This window comes from Dendropsophus ebraccatus, chromosome 6 (genome assembly GCF_027789765.1).
Source record: "Dendropsophus ebraccatus isolate aDenEbr1 chromosome 6, aDenEbr1.pat, whole genome shotgun sequence".
Lineage (NCBI taxonomy): Eukaryota > Metazoa > Chordata > Amphibia > Anura > Hylidae > Dendropsophus > Dendropsophus ebraccatus.
Genome location: NC_091459.1, coordinates 28,860,604 through 28,867,422, shown reverse-complemented (window position 1 = coordinate 28,867,422; position 6,819 = coordinate 28,860,604). Strand labels below are relative to the sequence as shown.

Here is a 6,819-nt window from a genome sequence, read left to right as displayed (position 1 = left end):
CACCACGGGATATTAGTACTGGTGGTTGTGTCTGCTTAGCCCACTTACTAAACATAAATGCCCAAATAATATAGTCCAGAACTCACAAAAGAATATATATTAAATCAAAACAAAGATCCACAGGGATCATAGAAAGTGCAGGACAATCATAAGAAAATATAATTAAATTCTTTATTCAAATGATTACATTTAAAATACACAACAATAAATAATGAATGAGAAAATGAAAGTAAAAGACAGGGAAAATGAAACTGAACCAAATACATAGATTAGTAAGGGGACATAAAAGTATATTTTATGGAATCATATATTGCACATGCATGACAATTGATGAAGACTATAATAACCGTGGCAATGCAGGCAACCTCCACTGAAAAATAAATATTGTAAATATGGGTAGATAGCAACAAAAAAATTGGGTTTGTAAACAGAGAAAGTCCTATTTAAAACTACAGTTGCTCAATAAGGAAGATACACTGGTGAAGTCACCAAAGAATAAAGTAATGTAAAATCTAGGAGGAAGCATGCATTGCAACAGGTCCCACTCACCCACTCACCCTACGCACGTTTCGCGTGGCTCGCTTTGTCAACATATCCCTTGACAAAGCGAGCCACGCGAAACGTGCGTAGGGTGAGTGGGTGAGTGGGACCTGTTGCAATGCATGCTTCCTCCTAGATTTTACATTACTTTATTCTTTGGTGACTTCACCAGTGTATCTTCCTTATTGAGCAACTGTAGTTTTAAATAGGACTTTCTCTGTTTACAAACCCAATTTTTTTGTTGCTATCTACCCATATTTACAATATTTATTTTTCAGTGGAGGTTGCCTGCATTGCCACGGTTATTATAGTCTTCATCAATTGTCATGCATGTGCAATATATGATTCCATAAAATATACTTTTATGTCCCCTCACTAATCTATGTATTTGGTTCAGTTTCATTTTCCCTGTCTTTTATTTCATTTTCTCATTCATTATTTATTGTTGTGTATTTTAAATGTAATCATTTGAATAAAGAATTTAATTATATTTTCTTATGATTGTCCTGCACTTTCTATGATCCCTGTGGATCTTTGTTTTGATTTAATGCTTAGCCCACTTGTCACAGCAGTCCTGATTCGCAACTGACCCACCCGGACTGTCAGTACTGCCACCCACAGATAGGTGAAAAATAACCAAAGATGTGCGGTTGTGTGTATAGGTGCATACAGAATATGACACAGTCAAGGTAGTATAAAAATATAACAGTTTTACTGTCAGGCTTATTAATACAACAGTACTTGTTTCACAGAATAGATAAATCTTGGAACACTAGAGTGCTTGACCTTTTGTGCTTGAGGAGGTGCTTGAGAGAAACAGGAGAGGTAGTTATAGCAGTGCTTGTAGAGTAGAGGAGAGGAGTTGGCCACAGGAGTCCCTACCCAGTGTAGCAATGTACTTTGCCGAAACCTGAAGATATCTTTGCAGTGAAGTGTTACTTGTGCTTGGTCACAGAGTTTGGTCTGACCCCCTTCTGCCCCCTGGCATCGTCAAACCCGTCCCAGTAGGGTATTACAAGCCCCAGTCATAGTTATCTGGGTGTAGCTAGGTGTTTGAGGTGTCCCAGTTACTTGCACTGCGCAAAAGGATACAGAGACCAACTTTTTGGTAGCTTTGTCCTATCAAGGCTAGTTCCTCTGTTGTCAGGATACTGCCCTGCTCTTTGTAGAAGTCTTCCTGGCGTGGGTCAGGGTGTTCCTTGGTTACCTCTCCCTTTAGTGTGCTTAGCACTGCATAATAGGTATAGTAGTCGTAGTAAAAGAACTGTTGGGCTCTATCTGCATCTGTACACTAGGGTGACCAACTGAACTGCGTACTTCCTCCCACACGGAGCTAACTAATCCTCCTACAGGGGGTGAGTATGTTTAAAGAGCAGGGAAAGATAGACAGAGAGAAAACACCTCCTATTGGTCAGTACATAACACATGGTATAACAACAACATTAACCCATTACTACCTTCAGATGTGTATATAAGAGCAGATACTTAAAAGAAGCACTGACACCTGGTGGTGAAACTTTAGAATACCTCATCACCACAGAAGCACCAGGGAGTGTGGACAGGTATGTACAGTATATACTTTATTATTTTACACTAAAGGCAAGGGCTGCACAGACATAGCTAATGATATATAAATATAGCCTTTGCTGCACAATAATCGAGCCGTGTGACAGGCTCAGTAAATGAGTGCTGATTTGGCAGATCAGCGCTCGTTTACTTTACTGTAATAGAGCCAAACAAACAAATAAAAACAAGTTGAAGATACAGAGACATATTGTCTGTTTCCTACAATGTAGTTTTAACTTCCGTTTCTCATTAAGTTACTATACAACAACAGAAAATTCCTCCCTCCCCTACCTCCCACCTTTCTGTTACTCCCTCCTCCCGAGCTCCCTCCCTCCCCCTGGGTCGAGTAGAAGGAAAAAAGAAAAAAAAAATTACAATAGTCTTAAATGCAGTAAAATAAAATTAACCAATGGAAAAACACCAAATTCAACACCAACAGTCTGGTACTTATACCATTTCCCCCAGGTTTTCTTGTACATTTTCTGGCCCTTACTGCTAGCGGCATAGAAAATCTTTTCATAATTATGGACCTTATTAACTAATTGTTCCCAACCTTCAACTGATGGGTGATCTGGGGAAATCAACTGATGGTAAAAAAAATCAAAATTATTCCCTAATAATTATTCCCTGATTCCTACGTAGTTGATCCAGTAAAATAAGTTGTCCCTCTTGAAATGCGTTTTTGCAATCCGTTTTTTCCATCCGTTTTTTGCAAAAAAACGGATGGAAAAACTGATGCATTAGTGTGCATCTGTTTTGATCCGTTTTTCCATTGACTTCCATTGTAAAAAAAACGGATCCGTTTTTTTTTAACGGCCACAAAAGTAGTGTCAGCTACGTTTTTTGCGTCCGTCAAAAAAACGTTGACGTACTTTATATAACTTTGTAATGCTGCATTAACACAGAACGATTATCGTGCAAATTTCCGCGATAACGATCGCATTTGAGCGATAATCGTTCTGTGTAAACACAGCAGACGCTTATGAAGCGATAAGTGAGAAATCATTCATTTTGGTCTTTCAGCATGTTCTCAAATCGTCGTTGGTCGTTTGCTAAAAATTCACAGATCGCTTCGTGTAAACAGTTTTTCAAAGATTCACCCTATGAGAATAAAAACGATCACAATAACGATTTGTCTAAATTTTTTCCTCTGTCTAAATGCTGATTCTTATAAAAACCAAATTGATGCTTCAAAATGGTTAAACGATCGATTTGGCGAATTATCGCTCCGTGTAAACACAGCATAATGTGTGTTAACTAAGCGGAAAAAATGAAAACGCTGCACTACCCCTTTAACGATCCAGCCCATGTGCCGTGCACACACAGGTGAGAAATGGGAGAAAATCTGCCTGGAGCATTCCTAATGATGAGGAGCGTGGGGAGGAGGGACAGAGAGGGTGTGCCAGCCTAATGCACAGACACTCTAGGCCACGCCAGTTTGACACAGGGCTGCAAGTTCAAAAGTTGTTTTTTAGGAAAATAACTGTATCACCTGCCGAACGGACCCCAGGACAGATCTTGGATTAAAAGCATCTATCTGAGGGTACAAGTGGTTTGGGGGGGGCAGATTGTGGGTACAGAGTTACTTTAAGAGCTCCCTATACTGGGTGGGAGGGGGAGCGGGGGAGGGGCATTGTCTGCACAGCTTGGTCTACAGTACTGGTCTACAGCGGGGGGGGGGGCACAAAGAGGTAAATGAAGCCTATCTTTTCCACCACAGTCACAACATTTTAAGGGTACGTTCGCACTTACCAGATCCGCAGCGTATTTTCTGCAGCAGATCCGCAGCAGATTTCATTTAAATAACTGAACACAGCATCAAATCTGCGCCATCAAATCTGCTGCGGATCTGCTGCGGATCCTGTAGGTGTGAACGCACCCTAAAAGTGAATATGAGGGGAGTTAAATGAGTAAACGCTCTTTAACCCTTCTGTGTTGCCATTATTTTGTGCTTTTGTATGAATATGACTAGACCAAATGTGTGTGTGTGTGTGTGTCTGTGCGGCTCCGCAGCCAGTGATTGGCTAAGCAGACTGTCACTGTCCAGACAAGAGTAAGAGCCCGCTCAGCCAATCACTGGCTGCGGCGCTGTCCTGTCTTTATTGTGCGTTTACACAGAGAGATTTATCTGACAGATTTTTCTCCCTTTCTAGCCTGTTCCTGGCTTTGGCTTCAAAGATCTGTCACATAAATCTCTCTGTGTAAACATAATATCAGTCAGTTACTGGTTGGCTGTTGCTCCCATCTCTCTCTCTCTAGATCTTAATTAACTATAATTCATAGGGTCACATTGTAAAGAAAACATATACAGCACAGTATACATTTTTACTGTATACCTATAGCATTGCATTAGCCTTTACATATCACAAAAAAACTGCCTAAGGCTATGTTCACACAATTTAAAAAATAGAGGAAAGGCGTCCGATTTTGCAATTTAAAATAACGTCCGTTATTGCCGCAATTTAACTGACTGCAATGGCAATGCATTGAAGTCAATGAAAAGACGGATATCCAATGCACACAATGTATGGAATAATGGATGTTATCGCCGTGGACATCAAAATAATGATCATGACAATTATTTTCGGACGTCTTTTGCAAACAGCGGACGTTTTTTATTAGTTGTTCACACACAGTTTTTCTTTTGTCACTGTTCTTTTTCCACTTTTACTATTAAATTCAATGGACTTTTCAATTAAGCCGCATCCAAAGGCAAATTAGTAACCCCAAACTAAAATAATGTGCGAACACCAGTCATTGCACTAAGGGGAGGCCAGGCAGCTAAATGATGTCCGTTATTTTAGACTCAAAATGACGGACGTCATTTTAAACAGAGCTGAAAAAACGTTATGTGAACCTAGTCTAATAGAGGTTGTAAAGACACTCTTTTAACTTCCATCAGGAAAGTGAAGTCTCTGGATACACATTATATATATATATATATATATATATATATATATATATATATATATATATATATATACACACACACACACACATACAGTGGTACCTTGGTTAAAGAGTAAATTGGTTTACAAGCGTTTTGGTTTAAGAGCTCACAGTTTTTCAAAATTGTGACTTGGTTTGAGAGCATTGCTTTGGTTTAAGAGCTCCCTGTACTGGGTGGGAGGGGGAGTGGAGGAGGGGCATGGTCTGTATAGTGGGGTCTACAGCCCTGTATTCTGACCCAGGAAGTCTCCCTCACCTTCCAAATTATAGCAGATCCACTTCAGGCTGGGGCTTGCATCAGGAGACAGGACTGTGGAGGTAATCTCTCCATAGCTGTAACCCCTCTCTCCCCGGACAGAGAGTGCTGCATGTATGTGCCCACATCTGCCCTGCTCATTCCTTCATGCTCCCTGCAGTCTCTCTCCGCCCTTGTGTTTCCCATTGTCTCCTTTACTGTACAGTAACTTATAATATCACACATTCTGCTGTTTCTGAATGTTTGTTTCATCTGTTTTACATGTTATTCAGAATAATAAATCCTTATTTTTGCGCTGTGGAACCAATTGTCTACATATCAATGATTTCTTATGGGAAAATCTGCTTTGGTTTAAGAGTTCGGATTACAAGCACAGTCCCGGAATGAATTATGCTCGTAATCCAACACTGTATATATATATTTTTTTTTTAAGTTAATAATGGGTAAAAAAAAAAAACATCCGCCTGACAGAAGTGTCCCTTTAAAGGGCTGACTAGTGACTTGCAGGGAGGCTGTGTCTCCAGTAGGTGTCAGCAGAGAGTCAGCTGCCTTCCTTCTGGAGGAGGGCTACTTTGCATATTTACAAGCCAGTGATTGTACACACACTCCATAATGTGCCAGCTGCCTTCTCACTGCTCGGGCTGACATCTCCAGCAGCAGCAGCAGCACACAGTCAGTCCTGGGAGGCTGCTGCAGCTACGCTCCTTCCTCCTCACAAGCCCCACGTAGAAGGACGGGGGGGTGGATCCTGAGTGAGAGAAGCTAGCTAGCCCCGGCTCCTGGGAACAACAACAACAACAAGGAGCAGCCTGACGAGCAGCCACGGCTGATGGCCATGTGATGTCTCCCTGAGGGGTGAGCTTGTACAACCAACACCACAGCAGCGTGCTCACAGGAGGAAGCGAAAGTGCAGGCAAGGTGAGTGCGGTGACTATGGAGGGGAACAGCTGTCTCCATGGGGGAGAAGAGCTGCTGCTGCTGCTGGGGAGGATACAACAAAGGGCACTCCACACTCTGCTATCAGGGATGGAGGGAAAGTTGCTGTCACTAGGCGCACATAGCAGCCCTGTCACACTGGGTAATAACTCCAGCATGGCTCTTGTTATTGTACATGGAGGGAGAACCAGCTGTCACATTCGGAGGCCCTCTTGTAATGCTATTAACCCCTGCCTGACTGAAGCCGCCACTACTATACGGAGGTCAATACGCCGTCTCCCATCCCAAAGTTGCAAGGGAAAAAAAAAAACGGACGGAGAGTGGCCGTCATTGTGGAGCAAGAATTGCTATTTGATTAGAAAAACTGCAATATTGGCGATTTATTGGAAAGCAACGCTTGTGCCAGTTTTACGCTGCGACTGATGAATCAGAAGCAAAGTGTTTAGTGTTTGTGTGCGTGTGTGTCGCTCAGTAAGTTGCCTTCCATTCATAACCATGGCGTGGATATTGTGTGGTTTGTCATCCACGTGACGGTTGTGTAGTACAGATATACACATAGCGATGCCATGCTA

General features: G+C 41.8%; 1 protein-coding gene across 1 annotated transcript in view; it reads left to right on the top strand.

Moving 5' to 3' along the window:
• Window positions 1-5,979: 5,979 nt before the first annotated feature.
• BACH2 (BTB domain and CNC homolog 2) overlaps window positions 5,980-6,819 on the top strand; it is a 210,135-nt gene continuing 209,295 nt past the window's right edge. The window contains exon 1 of the mRNA XM_069974743.1: window positions 5,980-6,229. The gene's annotated coding sequence lies outside the window, so the exon portion shown is untranslated. The remainder of the gene's footprint in view (window positions 6,230-6,819) is intronic.